Source organism: Rhinoderma darwinii, chromosome 3 (assembly GCF_050947455.1).
Source record: "Rhinoderma darwinii isolate aRhiDar2 chromosome 3, aRhiDar2.hap1, whole genome shotgun sequence".
NCBI classification, from domain to species: domain Eukaryota; kingdom Metazoa; phylum Chordata; class Amphibia; order Anura; family Rhinodermatidae; genus Rhinoderma; species Rhinoderma darwinii.
In genome coordinates this window covers 18,027,492-18,054,484 of record NC_134689.1, presented here as the reverse complement: position 1 = coordinate 18,054,484, position 26,993 = coordinate 18,027,492, and positions in this window count along the sequence as shown.

The window sequence follows — 26,993 nt, the reverse complement described above, 5'->3', positions numbered from 1 at the left end:
GGATGGATGGATGGATGGATGGATGGATGGATGGATGGATGGATGGATGGATGGATGGATGGATGGATGGATAGATAGATAGATAGATAGATAGATAGATAGATAGATAGATAGATAGATAGATAGATAGATAGATAGATAGATAGATAGATAGATAGGATAGATAGATATGAGATAGGTTGACAGATGGATAGATAGGAAGATAGATATTAGATTGATAGATATGAGAGATACATACATATGTAGGTAGATAATAGATATAAGATAAAATACGTACAAACAGATGATTGATAGATTAATACACTTATATGTTAATTCCTGCACAGTGACTCAGTGGTTAGGGATGTGCCTTGAAGCATTGGGGTCCTGGGTACCAATCCACATCTGTGTGGATTTTGAGTTTTTTCCCAGTGTTTGTGTTGGTTTGAATTTCTGTTGTCTGCTGATTACTTTTTAGTTTTACTGTTTAGACTAGGACACAGTCAACAGAGTCATCTCATTATGAGAACTTGTACTGCTGGAGGCAAAGATAAGGCAATTTAACAGCATGGTACTGTACCCACACACCCACACCCCTTCATACAGTTCGCTTGCCACGTCCTGATATCTCCTTGACTTTACTTTATCACTTCCTGGAAATTGTGTGAGTCTATGGATACATTTCTGTCCATTAGCTCCCATTCATTGCAGCTGCCATTAAACTTGTCTGCCCACACAAAGTTTTTAAAAAGAACAAGAAAAAGCTACATTTAATAAAAAGACAACCACATTATTTCTTTTCTACAGACTTGCATTTAACTAATGAAGTTAACATTGAATGCTTGAGACATTCCTTATAAGATCATAAGTACAATGATTATCAGCAGCTACAAGGCCGTTACTTGTCTGACTCCTTTATTTGCTCTTGAATAGACTTTTTTTTTAGTCTAAAAACGTTCTTTTCCCATCTACGTTCTCCAGCGGTTTTGGAAGTCTATAGATTTCTAGTCTTTTTTTTTATTTTATCCGGGGACATTAACCACATCACTGTGTCAAAACAAGGTACAACTACAGGGATCTGGGAAAAAAACCTTTGGTGCAGTTTGGTGTGTAGTAATACATCAATGTCAGCTCTTGTTATGGAGAGACGACTCACTCAGGTGAAATGCATTAAAAGAGCCGAAACAGTATAAACCGCTATTATGGCTTCTGAGCTAAAACTATAGCACAAACAGGATCTTTCCATAGGGCAGAAGGCATACGCCATCGCTGTAATCCAAAGTAAAGTAATCCATCGCTGGAGCAGGACCACAAGGAGGTGGGGATATGCAGATTTGCATATAACGTGTCATTTCTATGCAGTTTTTGGGGAGTTCCTGGGTTAAACGGGACGGTGCTTAAAATGTCCCACAATTTGGTATTGAAATGTTGGTAGTTATGGGTAAATGAGAACCTTTATAAAGAGCTTGTGATACTTCTAAAGCAAAGAATCATAAGGAAAGTGGACACTGCACCAGAGTTGGCGTTGAATCCGACCGATGACAACATCTGCATGGAGTTTGTATGTTTTCCCGGGGTTTGCGTGGGTTTCCATCCATAAATCTTTTTTTATTTTTTTTCCTATTATTTGCAATGTGAGATAAAGTAGGATCCAAGGAAAGTAGAGGATTACAGGGAGGAATTGCTGGGATCTTTTGAAATTTTTGTGTGCATTTTATATGTTCAGTGTTCCTTTAACCCCTTTAGGACACAGCCTATTTTTTCAAATCCGACATGTGTCACTTTATGTGGTAATAACTCCGGAATGCTTTTACCTATCCAAGCGATTCTGAGACTGTTTTCTCGTGACATATTGTACTTTATGTTAGTGAAAAAATTTGGTCGATAAATTCAATATTTATTTGTGAAAAACTTCAAATTTTAGCAAAAATTTGCAAAAATTAGCATTTTTCTAAATGTAAATGTATTTGCTTGTGAAACAGATAGTAATACCACACAAAATAGTTACTAGTTACCATTTCCTATATGTCTACTTTATGTTTGCATCATTTTTTTCACGTACTTTTATTTTTCTAGGACGTTACGAGGCTTAGAACTTTAGCAGCAATTTCTCATATTTTCAATATAATTTCAAAAGGCTATTTTTTCAGGGACCAGTTCAGTTCTGAAGTGGCTTTGAGGGCCTTATATATTAGAAAGTCCCCATAAATCACCCCATTTTGAAAACTGCACCCCTCGAGGTATTCAAAACCACATTCAGAAAATATTTTAACCCTTTAGGCGTTTCACAGGAATTAAGGCAAAGTAGAGGTGAAATTTACAAATTTCATTTTTTTTGCCGAAATTCATTTGTAATAAAAAAAAATCTGTAACACAGAAGGTTTTACAAGGGAAACGCAACTCAATATTTATTGCCCAGATTCTGCAGATTTTAGAAATATCCAAAATGTGGCCCTAGTGTCCTAATGGACTGAAGCACAGGCCTCAGAAGCAAAGGAGCACCTAGTGGATTTTGGGGCCTCCTTTTTTTAGGAATATATTTTAGGCACCATTTCAGGTTTGAGGAGGTCTTGTGGTACCTAAACAGCCGAAACCCCCCCAAAGTCACCCTATTTTGGAATCTACACCCCTCAAGGAATTTTTCTAGGGGTATAGTGAGCATTTTGGCCCCTCAGGATCTTTTTTAGAGCTATGGTGACCAAAAAACAGCGATTTTGGCGCTTTAAATTCTTTATTTATTACAGCGTTCGCCGTGCGCAATAAATTACGTTTTAATTTATTCTGCCGGTCGGTACGATTACGCCGATACCATATGTGTATAGTTTTGCAGCGTTTGCACAATAAAATTACATTTCTATAAAATAATTTATTTTCTGGGACACGCTATTCTGAGCCGTAACTTTTTTATTTTTTCGTCAAAAAAGCTGTGGGAGGTCTTGTTTTTTGCGGGACGGGTTGTAGTTTTTATTGGTACCATTTTGGGGTAAATGCAACTTTTTGATCACTTTTTATTCTATATCTTGGGAGGGGTGGTGACCAAAAAATAGCGATGCTGACAGTTTTCAGTTTATTTTGTTTGCGGCGTTCACCGTGCGGAAAAATTAACATTATAGTTTCATAGATTGGGTCGTTACGAACGCGGCGATACCAAATATGTGTACTTTTTTTTAACGTTTTCATTTTTTCCCTATAATAAATGACTTATTATAGGAAAACAAAACCTTTTATTTTTACACTTTTATAAAACATTTTTATTAACTTTTTTTTACTTTTTACACTTTATATTTTTGTTTATTAACTTTTTTTTTTACTTTTTACACTTTCTTTTTTTGACCTGCAGCTCTGATCGCTGCTAGAATACATTACACTACCTAGGTAGTGTAACGTATTCCAACTGTCAGTGTGACGTCACAGTCACTCTGACAGTTGGTCTACGAGGATCAGCAGAGGCTGATCCTCATAGGCTGACATACATGGCAGACCTGGGGGCCGTTGTCTGGCCCCCAGGTGCCATCACAAGCATCAGAAGCCCCCACGATTGCATGGGGGCTGCTGATGCGCTACAAACCCGCTACATGCGGAGATCGCAATCGAGCCCCGCATGTAACGGGTTAATTGCCGAAATCAGCGGCGATGAGCCGCTGATCGGCAACACTGGAGAGTGTCAGCTGTCGGGGACAGCTGATCTCCAAGTTCCCGATGCACACTGTCGCCGACAGTGTGCATCGGGAACGGCACAGTGACTTTCTGTCACTCTGACAGGAAGCCTATCAGGACCAGCCGAAGGATGGTCCTGATGGGCTTCTGTCCATGGCAGACCCGGAAGCCATTGTTTGGCTTCCGTTTGCCATACTAACTATCGGCAGACCCCGCGATTTCGGACGGGGGTCTGCCGATATGTTAGAAACCGCTAAAATTCGGCGATTGCACCCGATCGCCGAATTTAAGGGGTTAATGCGCCGAAATCAGCGGCAAAGGACCGCTGGCGGGCAAGAGGGGAGTGTCAGCTGTCGGCGACAGCTGACCTCCTGGTTCCCGGTGCACACTGTCGCCGACAGTGTGCACCGGGATTAACTCAGTAACTGTACATCCTCGTGCGGGAAGTAACTTCCCGCAACGACGGACAGTTACGTCCTGGTGCGGGTAGGGGTTAAGGACTTACATAAATTGGTTTTATTATTTAAAGGGTAACAAACTTTCATAGTGTCATGTCAAAGTTTTGATCGGTGGGGGTCCAATCACTGAGACCCCTACCAAATGCTACAACTAAGTGGCAGAAGTTTGATCTATGAGCCCGTGAACCGCTCGCCCGTGAACCGCTCGCTCGGCTTTCCAAGGAAAGCCGATCAGAAACTAAGCGTCACAGCGCTCACCCGAGTGTTTCTGATGCTTCGTTTTAGCGATCGGTGGCGGTCTCAGTGCCCGGACCTCCACCAATCAAACCTTCAGACATGTCACTATGACATGTCAAAAGTTTTCTGAAGGTTTAGTTACCCTTTGGGTAAGACCACACGGTGCATCGTTGACGCGGTTCTGTTGCAGTTATGTTGCATTTGAAAACCGCATGCGATCAACTGCATGCGTTTTTTGTCTCTGTAATTCTGCAGTTCTGTTGTGTTTTTAAGGGTAAGGCCACACGGAGACGTCCTGACACGGTCGCAAAGCGGCTAACAACCGCGCTGGTACTATGTAGGAGCGGCTGTCAAATACCTCGTCAAGAGGTATTGAAAAATGACTTGCGGTTTAAAAACGCAAGGTAAACGCAACGTGGCCGCACCGTGTGGCCTAAGGGTAGGTTCACACAGAGTGTTTTGCAGGCAGAAAATCTGCCTCAAAATTTCTTTTGGAATTTGGAGGCAGATTTTGCTCTGCCTGCACGCCGTTTTTCGCTGCGTTTTTCGCCCGCGGCCATTGAGCGCCGCGGGAAAAAAATGCAGCAAAATACGCTTTCTCTGCCTCCCATTGATGTCAATGGGAGGTCAGAGATGTAAACACCTGAAGATAGGGCATGTCGCTTCTTTTTCCCACGGGACAGTTTTTCGGCCGTTTTTTGGCGCGTTTTCTGACGCGTCAAAAAACTTGTAAAAAAGCTCAGTGTGAACAAACCCTTACCCTTTAAATATCAATGCCAAACCAAATGTATACATGTACTCTGTATACCAAAGCCAATGTAAGTACTGATATTTAACATGCATGTATTTCATTAATTTGCAAAAACTGATTGGGTAAATTAATAATTTAACTGTATTGACATGATAAATGGAGAAGCAGGAAAAAAAGAACACGAACGACCTAAATAATTAATACGAACATCACAATAGTCAATTAGTCCTTCTATAGACATTGATCATAGGATTCCAGTCAAATCACTGACATCTCTAGGGCACTGCAAATAATCAAGCAAAGCCATTATTACAAAAACCTACAGTAATTTCCCTGCTGAATATTACAAAGCAAAGCATAGTGCCTGCAAACCACTGCAACAGCGCCACCATTGTGCATAGGCTATATCTGATATTGCAGCTCAACCCTATTCTCTTTATTAGCTACTGGGCTAGGAATTAAGGGAAAATTCACAATTGGCAAATCCGCAAACTTGCTCATCTTTAATTCTTACTAGTAGAATCTCTTCCAGACATTGTGTTTGACAGACCAGTAATATGCCCATGGAGTGCCAGTCGTAAAACCGCATGTGTCAGCTGATGTGAACTTGGCTGCTAGTATCCCCAGGTTGTTACCCCAGAGTAGTCTCCCTTGGCAACGGGCGACGTGGGCAGGTGAGGTACAATAACAGCAGACAAGATGCAGGGTCCGGTATTAGCGTAGGTCAGTGCAGGCAACAGCTGTACACTCACAGTTAGGGTATGTTCACACACAGTGTTTTCAGATGTAATTCGGGCGTTTTACGCCTCGAATTACGCCTGAAAAAACGGCTCCATTATGTCTACAAACATCTGCCCATTGCTTTCAATGGGTTTTACAATGTTCTGTTCCCACGAGGTGTAATTTTACGCGTCGTTGTCAAAATACGGTGCGTAAAAAGACGCCCGCGAAAAAGAAGTGCATGTCACTTCTTGGGCCATTTTTGGAGCCGTTTTTCATTGACTTCATTGAAAAACAGCTCCAATTACGTCCGTAAAATACACAGCGAAAACCGCGAGTTGCTACAAAAACGTCTGTAAATCAGGAGCTGCTCCGTATTTTTAGACGTTTTTGGTGACTGCGTGTGAACATACCCTAAGGGTATGTTCACACGGCTTCTTTTCGGCCGTTTTTCAGGCCGTAAACGCCCGAAAAATCGGAAGCAGAACGCCTCCAAACATCTGCCCATTGATTTCAATGGTAAAAACTGCATTCTGTTCCGACGGGCCGTGTTTTTTACGCAGCCGTTTTGAAAAACGGCCACATAAAAAAACGGCCGTGAAAAAGAAGTGCAGGTCACTTCTTGGGACGTTTTTGGAGCCGTTTTTCATAGACTCTATAGAAAACAGCTCCAAAAATGGCCGTAAAAAAGGCAGCAAAAAAGGCAGCAAAAATCGCGAGTGGCTTGAAAAACTTCTGAAAATCAGGAGCTGTTTTCCCTTGAAAACAGCTCTGTATTTTCAGCCGTTTTCGGTTAAGTGTGTGAACATACCCTAAGGAACGCCAGAGGTCAGGGCAGGTGTCAGATGATTGTCATGGTAAATAGGCAAAAGGTTATGGCAGGCGGCAGACAGGGATGGTCAAATTCAAGTAGTGTCAGTATCAGTAAATCCTTATCAAAAATCAGGAGAGCTGAACTAGCAGGCTAGACAAAAGAACGGAATTGCTCAGGCACGGAGTAAAGCCGGAGGTGCCCTTTTATTCCCGGGAAAGCTGAGAGACGCGGCGCTGGCCGGGAGCCAGAAGATGTCACAGGCTGGTAAGTATACGGCAGGCAGTGACCATTACATTTCAATTATCAGACCATCTTTGCATGTTAAAAGACTGACTCAAGTATATATTTGGGGAATTTCTATTTATCTTATGGAATTGGTATTTATGTAGTTGTGAACCTACACTTTTAGGCTGAGTTCACACGGGGCGGATACGCTGCCTAAAAGCACGCAGCATATCCGCCCCGTGTGCCGCACTTTATTCCGGGCGAAAAACCGCACCAAACTGTGGTACAGTTTTTCGCCCAGAATGTCCGCTGCGGAAAACTGCAGCAGCGGTCACATGGGATGAAGCGTCTGAGTGGTATTTTTCTCAGTTGTGTTTTTTGCAACGGAATCGCTGTGAACACGCCGCAAAAAACGCAACAACTGCTGCGGGATTTACCTCCTCATTGAATTCAATGGGGAGAACCCACAACAAATAAGCGGCGTTTACGCAAATACTATAGACATGCTGCGGAATAAAATTCCGTACCGCAAGTCAATATCAGAGCAGTATTTCCGCTCAGTATTTACGCAGCGTGTGGATGAGATTTGTTTTATCTCATCCACTTTGCTGCTACTGTATTTGCTGCAGATTTTCCGCAACGAATTCCGTTGCGGAAAAACCGCTGTGTTTGCGCAACGTGTGATCTGGCCTTACTAATGTAATGGTGAAGTGTACATCCAGAAAATTGTAAAACTTCACAGTGCCCTTAGATCTTAGTACCTTTGTGGAATCTTTCCCTTCAAATCTCATATTTTTTATGCTGCAGGCCTCTAATTCTGCTGGCTCACATTACACTCCTTCCCTGTCTGCCCTGTTAGTATACTTATCCATGCTTCTTGTTTTAATACCTATGCTTCTGCAATCACAGAACTTTATTTGCAAGTGAGTTCTCTCTATTTTAGCTCTATCTATCTATCTATCTATCTATCTATCTATCTATCTATCTATCTATCTATCTATCTATCTATCTATCTATCTATCTATCTATCTATCTATCTATCTATCTATCATCTATCTATCTATCTATCTATATCTTTCAGATATAATATAAATGGCCTGTATTCTAGAAATTACTGACTCAAACACTCAGCGTGGGTATAAAGTGGGGGTAGGCCACAGCTTTATTATAGCCTGGAGGAAAACCTTGTCTGTAGCTATATCAGGGTGAGATTGTTGATTGAAATAAAGTCACCTCGGGTGCCCCGCCACCGCTACCGCGGTGGGCATGTCTTTATTGATACTGCAGGTGACTGTTCTCTCATAATCCCTAACCTGAACGGACAAGTTCCTTCCACACCGCCATAGAGGCGAGGTGTACCCCTACACCGAGCTCCTGCCCCCATCTGCCAAAAGAAAAAGGACCCTCTCAATAGTATCCTGAAGCCCGGACAAGAAAATGTCCTGGCCAATGTCATTCAAATGCACCCCATCTGATAACATCAAACCTTTGTTGTCCCCTTCTAGATGGCGATGACGAATGACCACAACCCCTTTTGATCTAACATGTCTGGACACCCGCACGTTGACCATACGTCTCGCTCTCTCAATAGCCGAGTAATTTCAAGCGCCATTCCACAGGACTCTGGGGACTATCTCTGACCAAACTATCATTAAATCGGGAAAGAACGTAGCAAAACGGTCAAAATCTGCCCTTATAACTGATATAAGTTCTGCCACTCTGACAGAACAGAGATCATTCCCCCCAGCATGCACGACCAAAACTGCAGACCCATGCGTGACTTTGCTCAGGGCAACAACTTTGGGGAGAACCTGGAGCCATTTGAGACCGCAGAAACCTTTCTAGGAAACCTCAGCTTGAGGAAAACCAAGATTGGTACCCCCAGGCCGATTTGAAGCACGTCGTGCAGCCCAGTAAATATACGAGTGCCCCAGTAGCCACACCAACGGCCTCTTGATACCTAGAAATAAAAAAAATATAGCTGCATGGATGGAAGAGCCGTGGATGTTGTTTAACAGGAGTGGTCCACCCCTGAAGGTGGCACAGACGCCTTGGGCTTCTGCGCGAGTGGACCTTGCCTGTTATCCCAGCTTCTCATCCTGCAGCTGTATTCACATTAAATCTGGCAGAATACCTTTTTCATTAATGAACTACACAGAATGCAATGGTACTAGTTCCATCAATACTCAGTGTGTAGGAATTGATGCTACGTTAGGTCAGATGCCCCCCTGCGTAACTACCACCTTACAAATGATCAGGGAAGCCTTACTATTACATGTTAACAATACCATTTTAAATATAAAGACTCACCAGGTTGAGTTGCAAGTTAGGCGCCATTAACAAGTGTCCGAGCACCTCATTGTATATAAGTAACATAGCAAACTTCATTACATCATAGAGAACTTAGAGAAAAAGAAGTCATTACGCCACAAGTATGATAAAAATGTACACATTTTATTAGGACATACAACACAAAATACTAATATATAAAATTCAAAGGAGAATCCGAAAAAGAAACGCAGTGTGGTGGCTTCAAGCGAATAGAAATTGGGGTATCTAGCCCACCAACAGAGTTCCCTGGCAATAATTCTCTGTCTGATATAGATCACAGGTAACAAAATCTAAGTGATATAGTAAGGGCGTAACTGCGACTTGGTGGTGACAGCACAATTATAAAAATTACAAGGAGAAAAAAGGTCAATCTATGACCATATGTTTCAAAATTGCCCAGATACAAAAAATTACAAAGCAAGTTTACGCTTAAATGATAAAAGTAGATCAGGACCAGAGTGTCATAATCAGAACAAAGTTGCCAGAAAGGAAGTCAGATGTACATAGCATGTGTAGATCACAATGGATCTGTATATAGCGTAAGAGATATTAAGGTAGGCTTACCCATAAGGATGAACGTTATATTGGCCCCACACTGCAGCCTGAAATGGTAGCGCCCAGACGCGCGTTTCGCCAATCTAGCTTCCTCAGGGGGTAGTGTATTGAATACTGACATTGTCATGCTTTTTATATGGTTGAGTCAGTAATGGTTATTGGGCTCCGGTGTCTGTCCTCTAGTTCCGGTCCACGGCGCATGCGCGGGAGTCTGACTTGAGCCGCGAGACACCTGCTATCTGTCGTCACGCTCGCAGTCCGCCTGCGTGCCCCCAAGGACGCGTGTCCACGGAGACAGGGCAGGCACAGCGCGAGCGTAGAGACGACAGATTTTTTGTATCTGGGCAATTTTGAAACATATGGTCATAGATTGACCTTTATTCTCCTTGTAATTTTTATAATTGTGCTGTCACCACCAAGTCGCAGTTACGCCCTTACTATATCACTTAGATTTTGTTACCTGTGATCTATATCAGACAGAAAATTATTGCCAGGGAACTCTGTTGGTGGGCTAGATACCCCAATTTCTATTCGCTTGAAGCCACCACACTGCGTTTCTATTTCTGATTCTCCTTTGAATTTTATATATTAGTATTTTGTGTTGTATGTCCTAATAAAATTTGTACATTTTTATCATACTTGTGGCGTAATGACTTCTTTTTCTCTAAGTTCCCTATGTTAACAATACCACCACAAGTTTATGGAAGTATGTACTCTTAAACATATTTTTTGGTTTTGTTCAGCTCTTAGGTCATTTTGGAAGAAAATAGATAAATTATTATCCAATGTCCTACAATTTCCACTAGAGTGTACCCCGGAGTTGGTCTTACTTAATGTGGGATTGAGTGATTTTCATTCACATGATAAGACAGTAATCTTCCATGTGTTGTGCTCCGCAAGAATACTCATTGCTAAGTATTGGAAGAAGACCTCCACTCCTACGATGAATGAGGTGATTCAATATGTTCATTTAAATTGTATCATGGAACGTACGATTCATCAGCAGAGAACCCTCGCAATACAATGTCTTCCTTGGGATAAATGGACCGATTCTCGCTACTTTGTTGACTCTCTTCACAAATAAGACATTTCTCCTTACCAACGTATGACCTTGTGAGTGAGGTTTGGTTTTGTTTTATTTAATTTTGTTTGGTTTGGTTTGGTTTGTACTGTTGTTTGGATTTTTGTCAAAAATGTAGTAGTACAATCATACTTCTAAGGGAGTACATATGTTTTCAGTCTTTTATAACTCATTGACTGTTCACGACACAACTTTTTATAGGCCTAAGGCCCCATGCACACGACCGTGCCCGCAATCACGGCCCGCGATTGCGGGCACGGCCGGCCGCTGACTGACAGCCGCATTTTTGGGCCGTGCTCCCATACAAAGTATGGGAGCACGGCCCGCAAAATGCGAAAGAACGGACATGTTCCATAATTCCCGGAACATTTCCACGGCACTGACACCCTTCCGTCAGCCGTCACTATGGGAGAGTACTCCTAGTGACCATGGGTTCCCCCGCAGCAAAGTCCACATGGGTGAAGACCGTTGGTTCTCTAAGACTCCGCCCCCTGAAGTAGCCCCCAAGTCAAATCCTTTGGAGACAAGGATGGTTGACATGGCCCCCCGCTGGCCCTACTACAGCCCAATCCTGGGACTTTCGTTACCCCTAAGAGGTTTCTAAGTGGATCACTGGAAGTAAGTTTTAACTGAGATGACAAAGATTCCTTACTAATTCGTTTTCTTCAGGTCACAATAAGTAATCAGTACTTTTTCGTTGTATTTAGAGGTTCACACATTGCATTTTCTGTAATCTATATTAATATCAAGATATCTGAAAAGCTATGTCCAGGGTCCAGCAGGAAATGAAACCTAAGCTTGAGACGTAAGAGAGATTACTCATATTGCATGTAATAATTTGCTATTCGGACAGGAGAGTTATCTTTAGCGTAGAAAAAATTTCCGTCTACGATAAAAAAAAAAATTACCAGCTAATACAGGTTCTTGAGTTATCTTCTATTCAGACATTGTGTAGTTATATTTGTGGGGAAGCCGAGTTAACAACCACTATGGACATTTTTCAAATACAGCTCCAGCAAGGATTGTAGGCCATATGGATCTGTAAAACAGGGTCCATAGCTTTGCTATGAGGCCACTGGCGTAGCTATAGGGGTCGCAGCGGTCGCAATTGCGACCGGGCCCCGAAGCCAGGGGGGCCCACGGCCCCCCGCACCACATCAATAAAAAGTTACTATAGTAACTCGGGCCGCGGGCCCCTGTTACTATAGTAACATACTTTACTTACCTTCCTGGTTCCGGATCGCAGCGGAGGTCCTGACGTCAAGCGCTGTGCGCAGCACATGACGTCTCAGCGCTATGCCGCCGCGCACAGCATCGAGACTACAGAACTCCCGCCGCGGCCGAAGAGGAAGGTAAGGTTAGCCCTGACTGGCGGGGTCTGACTCCCGGGACCCGCCAATCAGCTGTTTTGAAGGGGCCGCAGCACTCGTACGAGAGCTGCTCCCCTTCATTCCTGTCACTTCATTCCGGTCATACTGTGAATCGGTGTCGGCGATTCACAGTGTGAGCGAGTAGTGAAATGAAGGGGAAGCAGCTCTCGTACGAGTGCTGCGGCCCCTTCAAAACAGCTGATTTGCGGGTCCCGGGCGACACATCAGCTATTGATGGCCTATTCTGTGGATAGGCCATCAATGTTTAGGGACTGCACAACCCCTAAGCCTACGATGTATCAGGCTTAGGGGGTCCATGAGACAGGATCACAGATTGTGTGATCCTGTCTGCTGGGCCCTGTATCTAAGCCAATCACATGGTAGGCTTAGATACATGGCCCATGCGTGATCCTGTCTGCTGGGCCCTGTATCTAAGCCTACCACACTGTAGGTTTAGATACAGGGCCCCAGCACACACTAATCTTATACTGTATAAGATTACTGTCTGCTGGACCCTGTATCTAAGCCTACCTTGTGGTAGGCTTAGATACAGGGTCCCACAGACAGTATCACACATGGGCCCTGTATCTAAGCCTTAGGGTATGTGCACAGACACTAATTACGTCCGTAATTGACGGACGTATTTCGGCCGCAAGTACCGGACCGAACACAGTGCAGGGAGCCGGGCTCCTAGCATTATAGTTATGTACGATGCTAGGAGTCCCTGGCTCGCTGCAGGACAACTATCCCGTACTGTAATCATGTTTTCAGTACGGGACAGTTGTCCTGCAGCGAGGCAGGGACTCCTAGCGTCGTACATAAGTATGATGCTAGGAGCCCGGCTCCCTGCACTGTGTTTGGTCCGGTACTTGCGGCCGAAATACGTCCGTCAATTACGGACGTAATTAGTGTGTGTGCACATACCCTAACACACGTGTTACTAATCATTTTGTGTGTGTTTTCTTACAGGTTCGGTCGTTGGACTACGGCGGATTCCAGGACTACTTCGATGACAGCTTTTTTTTTTATTAATAAAATGGTTAATGAGGGTTGTGTGGGTTTTTTTTTTATTTCAATAAAATATTTTTTCTATGTCTTTGTGTTTTTTTTTTTAAACTATATTACTACCGCCTTAGTAATGGCCGCCGGCTGATTGACAGCATCCATTGCTAAGGCAGGGCTTAGTGTTAGCAGGTATAGAGGCTAACACTAACCCCCATTATTACCCCGTTACCCACCACCACCAGGGGTGCTGGGAAGAGCCGGGTACCATCCAGTACTTGACCATCTGTAGTGATGGTTGGCCACTGGGGTGGCCGCAGGCTGGTATTATCAGGAGGGGAAAGGTCAAAAACAGTGGCCCTTCCCATTCTGGTAATGCTGCCTGCTGCTGCTTTATTGTATCTGGCTGGTTATGAAAATGGGGGGGACCCCACGTCATTTAAAAAAAAAAAAAAAAAAAAAAAATTGGAAAGAACGATGTCGGGTCCCCCCCAATTTTCATAACCAGCCAGATACAACACAGCAGCAGCAGGCAGTATTACAAGGGTGGGAGGGCCACTGTTTTTGGCCTTCCCCAGCCTAATACTACCAGCCTGCGGCCACCCCGGTGCCTGCCCGTCACTACAGATGGTCGGGTACTGGTTTGTACCCGGCTCTTCCCAGTACCCCTGGTGGCGGTGGGTACCGGGGTAATAATGGGGTTTAGTGTTGGCCTCTGCACCGCCTAACATTAAGCCTCGCCTTAGTAATGGAGGTTGTCAATCAGCCAGCGGCCATTACTAAGGCGGTAGTAATAAAGTTTAAAAAGATACAAGCACATAGAAAAAATATTTTATTGAAATAAAAAAACACAACCCTCATTAACCATTTTATTGAGAATAAAAAAAACGCCGTCATTGAAGTCCTCGAATCCGAAGTCCAACAACCGAACCTGTAAAAAAAACACAAACACAAAAATAATCAGTAACACATAAAGAAGCAAAATGTCAGCGAGCTGGGCCCTGTATCTAATCCTATCATGTGTGATACAGTCTGCTGAGCTGTGTATCTAATCCAATCATGTATGATACTGTCTGCTGGGCCCTATATCTAATCCGATCATGTGTGATACTGTCTGCTGGGCCACTGTATCTAATCCTATCATGTGTGATACTGTCTGCTGAGCTGTGTATCTAATCCTATCGTGTGATACTGCCTTCTGAGCCACTGTATCTAATCCTATCATGTGTGATACTGTCTGCTGAGCCACTGTATCTAATCCTATCATGTGTGGTACTGTCTGCTGAGCCACTGTATCTAATCCTATCATGTGTGGTACTGTCTGCTGAGCCACTGTATCTAATCCTATCATGTGTGATACTGTCTGCTGGGCCACTGTATCTAATCCTATCATGTGTGATACTGTCTGCTGAGCTGTGTATCTAATCCTATCATGTGTGATACTGCCTTCTGAGCCACTGTATCTAATCCTATCATGTGTGATACTGTCTGCTCAGCCACTGTATCTAATCCTATCCATAGTTTATAGGGTTGTAGTGCTATAGGTATGCTATGCTGTCTCATATACACACTATTTTTTGGGGCGGACACATATGTATTGGGGCTATTTCCCGGACATTTTAAGCCCTGAGGGTATGTTCACACGGCAGCGTCCGTTACGGCTGAAATTACTGTGCTGTTTTCAGGAGAAAACAGCACCGTAATTTCAGCCGTAATGGCATGTGGAGGCGTCTTTTGCTGCGTCCATTACGGAAGTAACTGAAGCTGGTTTTCCATGGAGTCCATGGAAAACGGCTCCATTTACGTCTGGAGAAGTGACAGGCACTTTTTTACGCGCCGCCTTTTGACAGCGACGCGTAAACAAAAATGACCGTCGGCACAGAACATCGTAAGACCCATTCAAATGAATGGGCAGATGTTTGCCGACGCTTTTGAGCCGCATTTTCGGACGTAATTCAATGCTAAAACGCCCTAATTACATCCGTAAATAGTGTGTGTGAACCCAGCCTTAGTGACGCCCCCGGCTGCTAGTGCTGCATTGTTGGGTCACTTAGGAGACCCAGCGATGCAGCTGAAAGTGGACCGTCGGCCATGAGAAGTTTGCGGGGGGGGGGGGCCCAGTAAGAATTTTTGCATCGGGGCCCATGAGCCTCTAGCTACGCCCCTGTATGAGGCCATCCCGTACCTCGGTCTACCTCACATTTTATATAGCCGCAAACATAGTTCTTCCGACACATGCCGTATTACCAAGAATACAGTGCCCCATGGAGGCACCATATAGCAGTACACAGAATGCTTACGGATCCATTATAGACCCATAGGCACTTCATGCGCAGTCGAACATTATGAAGTAATACAGGATAGGGCAAAGTATAGTATCATTGCATTTTTTCCTTTTTTATAAAAAAATGGAAATCAATTTTCATTTGCCTTTTTGTACACTGATGCAGCCGCCCTCCACAATTACTTATCCTATGTTGTTGTGCGCCACACTAAGTGTCAACACCAATCCCAACATGTGTGTCCATTTGCCAGGGTACAAACACCTCCACAACTCTCGGGGTGATGAGAATAGCAGAGCAGAAGTGTAGGGTTTGTGTAGCATCACAGTGATCGCAGTGCTGCAGAGTTTGGGTCGGTGGAAGGGTGAGGCTAAAATGACCTTCACTAAAGTGGTGGTGGACTGGGGAATATGAGTTTGAAGGAGGCGCATTCCAGCACCAGGCCCCAAAGCACTGAGTATATGTCAGGGATAGAAGGAGAATGGACCCCTCTGGGTAAGAAGGGTCATTATGCCCCCCATAATAGTTGCTCTTTATTTGAACGGGGCCCTAACTACCTATAATTTTTACTTTGCTATTTAAAATCTTTATTAATAAATATACATTGTGTCCTCTGTTCTGTTTTCTGTATTTTTATTTTTTTTAAAAACAACCCTCAAAAAATGTTTGTGTTTTTTTTCTTCTAATTTTTGAAAGTTGCTGTTTTTTTTGTGGTCCCTAAAACTGCACAATGTATATTTAAAGGGGTATGAGCTATATTTCCCTCCATATCCCCTGTTTGCCTTTAAACAGCTATAGTGTTAACTAACAATATTCTGAACCACTGCAGCTGCCACCAGAAGAAACTTACTGCATATGGATTTATACATTTCACTTTTAACTCAATAGCAGCTGTATAAATCTGTATTCATCGTGCTCCCCCTAGTGGTGGCTTCAGTCAGCCAGAATCTTATCATTTGAAGAAGCACTCTGCCCCCCATTTGTAAATGTAATTGAGTGTAATGTAGTCATGTTCATTGACTTACCTGGTGCTGTATTTCACCGGACGCCGCTCAATTCTGGGCCGCCATGTGGTCATGTGATCTTCATTCTGACTACAGGGAATGGAAGTCAAGCTCTCAATGCAAGTCTATGAGAGTTTCGATGTCTCATAGACTTTTTTTTTTTTTTGTTAAGACTGACCTTCAGTTTCCAGTTACAGATCACACGGCGTCCCATAAATTACAGCACCAGATAAAAAAAATAAAAATCAGAGTGCTTCTTTAACTCTTTGGCCATATATAAAGGAGGGCCTTAAAGTGTCTACTCTCCTGGATCCAATTTTTTTTTAAAAAAGCATGCAAAATCTGAATCAAATCTGCACTGGATGAACAAGGCCTCAGACAGAAAGAAGAGAGTTTTGAGCTCCGTATAAGCAAAATGGTGCTCCCACCCCTATAAAGATATTAGGTGCAGTTTCTAGATGGAGAGGTGTGGGCCTCCCCAATGCCTGGGGAGTACTCAATTACCCATATGGTCATTCGGCCATATATATGTATATATATATATATATATATATATATATATATAGATATAGATATATATAGATAGATATATATATATATATATATATATATATATAGATAGATAGATATATATATATAAAAATAAATATGTTTCTTTCTATTTTGTGCACCATATTACAATTGAATTATTCTATCACAGTTAAAATTTGTGACAAGCCTTAAAAAAAACCTGGGAAATCATCGAGCTTTTTTTCCATTTCATCAGCAGATTTGTGCAGGAAGGATCTTGTTTCCGACAGGTGTTTAGCCACAGTTTTTAAAATCCCTTTTCATATTAAATCTTTTTGCCACCTGTTTCTGTGACTATTACTTCAGATGGAAAATAAAATTTGGCGCCAGACCAAAAGTCAAAATATACCCCAGTGGACTCTCCCCTCCTCCCAAAGAAATAAAATTATAGAGGGGGCTTATGACATAAGTACTGTGGATATGAGTTAATACAGCTGGAATATGTGCAGGTAGATAGGACCCGGAGACTGACTTCACTGTTAATAGTAAAATGTTTATAAAGATGATAGTGTAGAAATAAACGTTATTACACCCTATATAGAGTTATAGAGAATTTGATTTGTTCTTTTCTGACAAGATGTAAAACATTTTATTTATTATTCCTTAGCTATATATGTTTTTGGGAAATCTGGATGACAACCAATATGGCTGCTATTATTGCTCTTAGAGTGGCTGTCACCGACCTTTCATAGAGTCTTGGATGGCAACTCCGCTTAGTTATGCAGTGATACATGCTTCTTAAAGGGGTTATCCGCTTTGGATAATCCCTACTTGTTAGAAGGGTCCCTTGACAATAAGCAGATTACAAAGTTTCCCCCTGCCCGACCCCAGCGATCAGCTGTAATCTGTGATGACCTTGCATTAAGTGTACTATTTCCCTGCAGCACCACCACAGGGGAAATTAAGCATTACACAGTGCCCATTCATATCAATGGGTTATTTGTATAATACAAAACAGGACAGGTCTTCCAGAGCGAGAAATGCTCTTTGTAACCGCCCTCCACTCTGGTCAAGGGATCCTTTCTCTAGTAACTCAGAATTCCCTAACTGGTACATAAAAATTTAGTTTTTTTAACTGGTTCCCGACCACTGGCTGTGTTTTTACGGCCAGCGGTCAGGGTCCTTAAAACCGAAGCCATAGACTTTTTGCGGCTCGGGTTTTAACTTGCTGCCCGCGCGATCGGGGAGCTGAATTTCGGGTCTCCGGCTGTCAGTGACTGCCGGGGACCCTGAGGAGAAGATAGAAGCAGCTTTCACTGCTTCTCTCTTCTCTGATGACTTGTACACAGCGCTCAATGAACGCTGTGTATAGGAATAGAGGCAGCGGCCGCGCCGCTGTCTCTATTCCTCCCGGAGATCATGTGACTGGTCACATGATCGCCGGGTGCCGTTACTGACAGACTGCTGCTGGGTCTTACTAGACCCAGCACAGCCCTATTAGTGACAATCGTCACTATGAGAGGGCTGATTTCCCCTGTAACTGGGGCTGCTGTGCAGCTCCAATTACAGTGGAAAAGATGGTGTAAAAGAAAGAAAAAAAATATATAAAGTTCCCCAAAGGTCTTTTTTGACCTTTGAGGGGCAGACGATAGTAATAAAAAAAAAGTGCAAAAAAAAAATTAATAATAAATACACATAAAATACCCACCCCCAAAAAAAAAGTCTCCCACCCCCCCGCCAATCATTGTTGTAACGCTAGCGCTGAGCCAATTACCCTAATATAGACATGTAATATATTAAAATTTACGGTAGACAATGGCGATTACAAATAAAAGGTCTATTTTAGGGTAAAATTATGTTATTAACAAAAACAAAATAGCTGAAACGTAAAAAAGCTTATTTTTTTACTTTTATTTTCAAACGTTAAGAATAAAAATTCTAAAATAGCAAAAAGGATGTGTATAAAAACAATAAAAAAAACAACCTGCATTGTCTACGGAAAAAAACAGCGCAAAAATCACGTTAAACAAGTTATAGCCATTTAACTAACACGTGCTAAAAAGGGCTAAACGTGTCTGGTCCTGAAGGCTCAAAATAGCCCGGTCCTGAACTGGTTAAATTTGAAAACCCCTTTAAGAGGCCTGGAGGACAACCCGTATGGGAGCTGTAATGGTGGCTATAACTTGTCACCCACCCATAACTTTGCCATGGATGTAAACAATATTTTCCCATTCATTGACTGCAAGCAGAGATCTTGAAAGTGGTATGTCTTATTATTTTCAAAAGTTGTGTAACATTAGCACTATTTACGTAAAACTGGAGACTTACATTGTTATGCTAACATTTGTTGTGTAATGGGAAAATTCAGGCAAAATTTATTTTCGGATGTGGTAGATACATAGTTACATAGTTACATAGTTAGTACGGCTGAAAAAAGACACATGTCCATCAAGTTCAACCAAGGGAAGGGAAAAGGGAAGGAAAAATTTCTACACATAGGAGCTAATACTTTTTTGTTCTAGGAAATTATCTAACCCTTTTTTAAAGCCATCTCCTGTTCCTGCTGTGACCAGCTCCTGCGGTCGGCTATTCCATAGATTCACAGTTCTCACAGTAAAGAAGCCTTGTCGCCTCTGCAGGTTGAACCTTTTTTTCTCCAGACGGAGCGAGCGCCCCCTTGTTTTTTGAGGGGGTTTTACATGGAACAGGATTTCACCATATTTTTTGTATGTGCCATTCATATATTTATATAAATTAATCATGTCCCCCCTTAGTCGTCTTTTGTCAAGGCTAAATAGGTTTAGTTATTTTAATCTTTCCTCATAACTTAGATTCTCCATGCCCCTTATTAGCTTCGTTGCTCGTCTTTGTATATTTTCCAACTCCAGGGCATCCTTTCTATGAACTGGAGCCCAGAACTGAACTGCATATTCTAGATGAGGCCTCACTGATGCTTTGTAAATTGGTAATATTACATCCCTGTCCCGCGAGTCCATGCCTCTTTTAATACACGACAATATCCTGCTGGCCTTTGAAGCAGCTGTCAGAAGATTCCATGGGTGGAGTCTGTGAGCTCGGACGACCACTAATTTCCAGAGCAAACGGGTTGTGGAGTATCGGAACCCTTTAGGGATCTTAACTTGACTGGAAATATGAGACACAACCAAAATATCATTGATTTGATTTTGAGTCCCCCATAAATATGCATGCTGGACTCAGTTGAGCGTGTGTGGTTATTTCAATGGGAAGAGGGGAATACGCTACTATCAGACTGTCAGGAAGTGTTTTACCTCCATGCGGCAATTAAACATGCTTGATCCTTCTTTCACAGCTGCCATCAGGAGAATGTCGGGAAGTCCCCATACACATTGGGGGTTGCGCCAGTCCATCACTCTGAAATCGGTGGATTGACCAACTCTGATCAAATGTGTATAACCAACTTTAGAATTTTGAGAGGTGCTTAACGGATTTCCCTGCTGTATAGTAGGGGTGGCACAAGCTCAAAGACTCCACCAAAGTAATCTTCTAGGATGTCCATAGGTTAGGACATCACTTTTGGATGAGTACCTCTTTAAAGGTTTATTCCGACCTTAGACATTTATGGCTTATCCACAGGATATGCTAGAAATGTCTAATAGATGCACTCCCAGACCTGGGATCCGCATCTAGCTCAAGTTTAGGGATCAGGTGACCATCTGGCGAGGCGGCCATTGTATCCAGACGGAAATGAATGGAGAGGTGGATGCGTATGTGCGCGGCTCTCCCCACTGATTCCTATGGGAGTTATGGAAACAGCCAAGTCTGCTTGTAGTTCCCACCTTAAAGGGGCTGCCTCACTAGGCGGGACAGGGGTCAGGTGATTCCAGAGTCGGGACCCACACCTATCAGACATTTATGGCATATCCCGTGCACATGCCATAAATGTCTAAGTTAGGAATACCCTTTCAAGTGATATTTTCCAATTTCCTATGTAAATTAAGAATCCAGTCCCCTTTAAAAAATGGATTGCGTTTGCACATATTCTATCTAAATCCTAATAATGGCGAAAACGAATAATTGTCTTCTAAATTAGAATATTTATTTTACAGGTTCTATCGCGGTTTTTACATTTAATTTGTGCTCTCTCTAAACTTTTCTCACCTTTTGTTGAGCAGTCACTCCAGCACTGATTTGACATTGACTGTCAATTTATGGCGGCACTAATTATCACGCACTTTCTTTTCATTTAGATCTATGTGACTAGTACAGAAATCTAACGCAGAGAAGTGACAGTCATACATCTGAGGAACAATGTCATATTCTTTAGATAGATTTTCCTTAAGCCGAGCTGCCTGATGCACAGGTATTGTTCTGCAGACCCTCCTATTGCAGTGACTGAATGTACAGGGAAAATCTACACAAAGCTTTGCCCTTCAGACAGGTGTAAGAGTTTAACACCCGGGAGTGAAGTAATCCTGAGTAAAGATATGCAAGGGGACGATGCACAAACTACACACAATGAACCATCAACGTCATTTTGCTTGCCTTTCTGCTTCTATGTCTTTGCTCCAGCTTCAACCATATACCTCAAGCGAGAAAGGACACGGACCTGATACAAAATGTACACTGTGACACTAGGCTGCAAATGACAGCTGTAATCCAGGCTTTAGTAGTAGAATTTTATCATATTGTATACACTAATATAATCCAGAATGATCATTCTTGAAATAGCTTTGCTTGCAATACCAGGCCTGACCACATGGTGTGCTGTTTGGCACAAAAATGTTTACCAGCAACACAGAGCACAAAGCAATTTCATTACTGCCACCTAGTGGTAATATATTTGGTGTTTTTTTAAATCTTTTCCTTTCGCCACTGTTGCCCAATAGCATTAGGATTTTGAGTTACAATTTATATATTGTGTGTATGTTACTTATATTTCTTTCATCTTGATGCTCAGATTTACTAACAAAGTCTAAAGATATAACAGATAAAATTATAGCAGGTAGTACACTAAAGCTGGCCATACACATAAGATAGCTGCCACTCAAACACTCGTTGAGTCAACATCTCCTGACTTCCTTATTCCTCGGATCCTTTGGATCGCCGAAGTATCCATGTTCAATTCAATAGGGCAAAGGGGACAAGTTGATGCCAAACAGCAGCTCACAGTATATCCTAAGAACAAAGGATCTGACATGTTGAAATCCAATATGCCAGATCCTTCTTTCACCCGACATTTTATGTTGGGAGACAGTCGGACTGCCCCATACACATTAGACAGTTAGCCAATCCCACCGAAACGGGCAGGTTCAGATATCCTTAAAATGTAGCTGAACATTCATAAACCTTTAGATATGTCATAGTGATCAGTGGGGTTCCAGCGCTGAGACCTCTACCGTTCGCTAAAACAAAGCGGCAGAAGCATCCTTAACATTTCTGATCGGCTCTGCTCAGGAAACCAAGCAAGTGGTGTACGGACTCATAGCCTTTCCATTGAGCCTGTACACTGCTCACTCGACTTTCCTAAGAGAGCAGAGCAAAGCCAATTAGAAGCGAAGCGGCACATCAAGATCGGTGGCTGTCTCAGTTCTCGTACCCCCACTGATCCAAATTTCTGACATGTCACTATGACATGTCAAATGTTTAATAAAAGTTTAGTTACACTTAAATGGGGCTGTCTAGTTTAGATAACTAATTTTTATATACGCTATTAGGGAATTCTGAGTTAATACAGGGGGTCACTTGTTATTTACAGTTCATGAGCATGTGAGCACAGATTGTCTAGTATCTTAGACTCCATCATGCAGATCACAACTTAAGCGATTGTCCATGTGGGGGTCCCTGTCCGGGATCCTCATCTCTTGGCCAGAATGGAGAGCGCTTATAAAGAGCGTCTCTCACTCTGGAGGACCTGTCCTGTCCTGCATTACACAGACAACCCATTGATATGCATAAGCACTGTGTAATTCTTAAATTCCCCTGTGGTGGCACTGCAGGAAAATTGTACACTTTCTGGCAGGTTTCCTCTCAGAATACCGCTGATCGATGGGGGTCCCAGAAAGGGGACACTTTGTGATCCCCTTTATTTTCAAGAGACCCTTCTAAGAAGTAGAGATTGTCCAAAGCGAAGAACCCCTTCAATCTAATATGTATTGTAAGCTTAGCACTTAGTAAATGGATATATGTTTACTTGGCACCAACTGTATGTGTACGCATGCAGTACTTGTGATGAAAAGGGGAATTTTTATGTTTCATTATTTGCTTTATAAATCTTTTATTCTCTATTATTGGAGACATTGTTTGACTGTTTCTATGGAAAACTGCACAGCTAAGCTTTTCTATATTGAAAGCCTTACTGCAATAACTGCCTACACATATTTTCATTAGTACTACATACCTTTGTTTAATTCTCTTCTTCTTCTTTTTGCTCCTTAGTGTATTCTCTGAGCTCTTGCGCTTCATGTTGCCTAGCATCCACTTTAATTCCTGCCTGTGTGACCATCATTTTAGTACATGCAGTCAGATGTACAGAAGTGGTCACAAGAAATCCTGTCTGCTATACAATGGACTGCTTCTTCATTCTCATAGGTTTGTGTTCGGCTAGCTCCTTCCAGCTCACACAGGAGGAAGAGGAGAAGTTGCACAAGCAATTATACTGCTTCAGTATGAAAATGTCCAAGAAGAGGGGGATGGGAAAAGCTACAAGAAATATTTTACGTTTTGCGCTAACAGTTAACTTAGAGGAAGGCTTGGCAGAGGTATTAGGGAAAATTTACTAATACTGGCATCAGAGCTGGATTTTACAATAGGCACAAGAGGCCCGTGCCTAAGGCGTCTGGGTCTGCTCTTCTTGGTCAGGGTTGGTTTATAGCTCATGCAATGGGAGTTGGCGTTGTAGTCTTCACCAGTGATGTACCTACCATAAAGGCAGGGCATGCAACTTATATGGTGGTATTAGGGGGATCTATGGATGGGTACCAGCATTGAACGGATTCCTCTAGGTTTTGTTACACTGTCATAGTGATTTCCTGCAGCCACCACTAGGGGGAGCTCACTGCATACAGGTTTAAACAGCTCCCACTGAGTACAATTCTGGGCATCTACCAACACAATTGAAAATTGTGTTTGATGATAAACGAGACTTTGTACAATTAACGTTCACCATTCTATCCAACGCAATGACGCCACAAAACTGTCGAAATTGCATTAGAAAATATGCCCCAAAATGGACAGAGGCTCTAAGAATTTTATTTTATTGTGCATGTGCAGTCTGATTATTATACGTGATTATATATTCTGTATACTCTCATGAAAGTACTCACACAATAACCAGAATTGTATACAACTGTGGATTTGAGTGATTGCACAAGTGTCTATGGCTTTAGAACAGAATCAACAGATTTACACCCATTGTCTCCAGGCGACCCAAATAATAGTTCTAAATTAAGGAAAAGTGTTAAATCAGAGCTAAGTCACATAAAAACCCAATCGCTGAGTAATAGCTACAAGTCAAGCAGTCAGGGGAAATGTTCTGCCTGGTGACAAGGAGATACAAACTGAGATTGAACAAGTAGTTTTATTACCGCACTCTCACATCTGTAATTGAAATCATAGTTGAAAATTATTTTTTTTTCCAACAAAGTCAGTCCTATAATGGGAATGAACCAGTATTTAAAGGGAGACGTCGTCTTTTGTCAAGGTTTTAAAAGGTCAGTTCATATCTGTTTCTGGGTGACAACTAATATAGCCAACATTATAGCTACCACTCGGGCTGAAGTTCTTAGTTATGTCTGGGGAAGCTTGAAGGGGTTTTCTGCTTCCGACCAACCTTTTTTGTTAAAGACGAATTCCAGATCCTGCTGCAGGCAGCCTTAGTGATCAGCTCTAATTTGTGGGGGGACCTTGTAGCAAGCATTCAATTTTCCTGCAGTGCCACCACAGGAGAAATTAAGTATTACACTATTCCTATTGAAATCAATAATGATCTTGGTCTTTCAAAGTGAGACACTCTTTGTAACTACTCTCCACTATTGCCAATATATGAGGGTCCTGAATGCGGGTTCCCCTCTCTATTACCTAATAGGGTACAGTCTCTAAAAATGTGTTTTCTAATCCAGACAACCTTTTTAATACAACCCTGTGTAAGCTGTAATGGTGATCATATTGTTTATTTACTCAGCTTTCCTAGGAGTGGATATAATTAAAGGTGATAATTTTTTCATCGCTGGAGGCCCCTCCGCTGGGACCCCTATCGATCATAAGAGTGGGGGGTCCCAAACCCCCAGATCCTCCTCATTCCTGGACCACAGTAAGGAGTTCATTGTATGTCAAAGTTTATGGGAATGACGTAAACAGCCGAGTACAGCGCTCGGCTATTTCTGTCATTCTCGTAGACTTTGAATGCAGCAGGGCGCGCATGCTAGACCACTGCTCCATTCAAGCTCCACCTTGCAGTTCAGTAAGGAGGATCGGGGTGCTTGGAAACCCTCGTCCCACGGGTTCCAGTGGTGGGTTCCCTAGCGATCAGAAAAATATCACCTGTTGTGTGGATAGGTAAAAAGTTATGATTTTGGGAATACCCCTTTAAGAAATGTCTCAATAAGAAGCATGGAATGCAAATATTACTGTGGTTTAACAACCATACAGAAATGTGTTGGGAGGCAGCCAATCCATGGAAAAGTAAAATATTTTTTGTTGGTTCAGTTTACCTATATTACTTTTTTCACACTGGTATCAAATGGTGATTGACATAATGGGATCTGTAAGGGCTCTGTTAAGGTTGTGACCGAAAACTCGGCATTACCCCTGACACAGGCTTAATGGACTGCAAGTGAATGCATCTTTTATCACCACCACAATCTACTACTATTATTCTCCTTTAATGCCACCAGCCATATTGTTCTAAATAAATGTTCATAAAGAACTGCATTGAATATCTCTACCACTAGTTGGTTATATCCTTGCAACAGCACTCCGTGTGGTTAGGAATTATATGGCAAGTAAAAGTCATCAATGACTTTCAAAGGGAAGAAATCACGGTAAAGTTGTGACCGTGCCACAACTTCCACAACCAACCAGGTAGTACAATGAAATTCCTTTATTGCACACTCTGATAATCCAGAAAGTCTGACACTTGCTTCCAGCACAGAATTGCAATATAATGTGGAATTTTATAAGACCAGAGGCAGATGATTGGGCAAAGAGAGACAATTAGGACAATCCTCTGAATAAGAAAACAAAGTGATAGTAGAGTATTTTGAGGTGACATTATTTTGGGCTTTCCTCTTGAAGGTTCTGTTCCATTAATAGTGAGTTTTATATAATATTATATTACCTTTCGATAATTTAAAAAAAAAAACAACTGGTAATCCGGCACCAATCAGGTCCCATTGATACTGAATTACAGGAATTTTACTACAATTTAATTTGCTGAAGATTGAATTTGTGCTGTGATGTTCACCAGATAATGCTCCAGTTCTTAAAGAGGACCTGTCCGCTCTCCTGACATGTCTGCTTTAGCTAACACTTGTATTCCTTATAAAATATCAATGCTGGAGCATCTTTTCTTGCATCTCTGCCTTGTGCCGTTCCTCTATTATCCCTCCTGGAAATATGTGAAGAAACTGAAAATGGGCATTACCATTCCCCTTGTCAATGTTCCGGACGTGTCCCTATAAAGTCTGATACTGTCAGGATGATTGAACAGCATCAGACAGCGTAGGGACACACCTCATTGGCAAGTGGGATCGAAATCCCCAGTCATCAATTTATTCATACATTTCAAATAGGAGTAACAGAGGAACATCACAACACCGAGTTCTAAGAAAAGTTGCACCAGAATTGTGATTTCACAGGGAAGACAATTATTTACTGAAACAAACATGTCTGGAGAGCCAGAAACTAGAAAAAAGGGTCTATCTTAATTTTTTTTCTAGAAACAGCGCCACTCTTGTCCATAGGCTGTGTCTGGTATTGCAGATATTGAAATAAATAGATCTGACCTGCATTAACAGATACATCCCATGGACAAGAGTC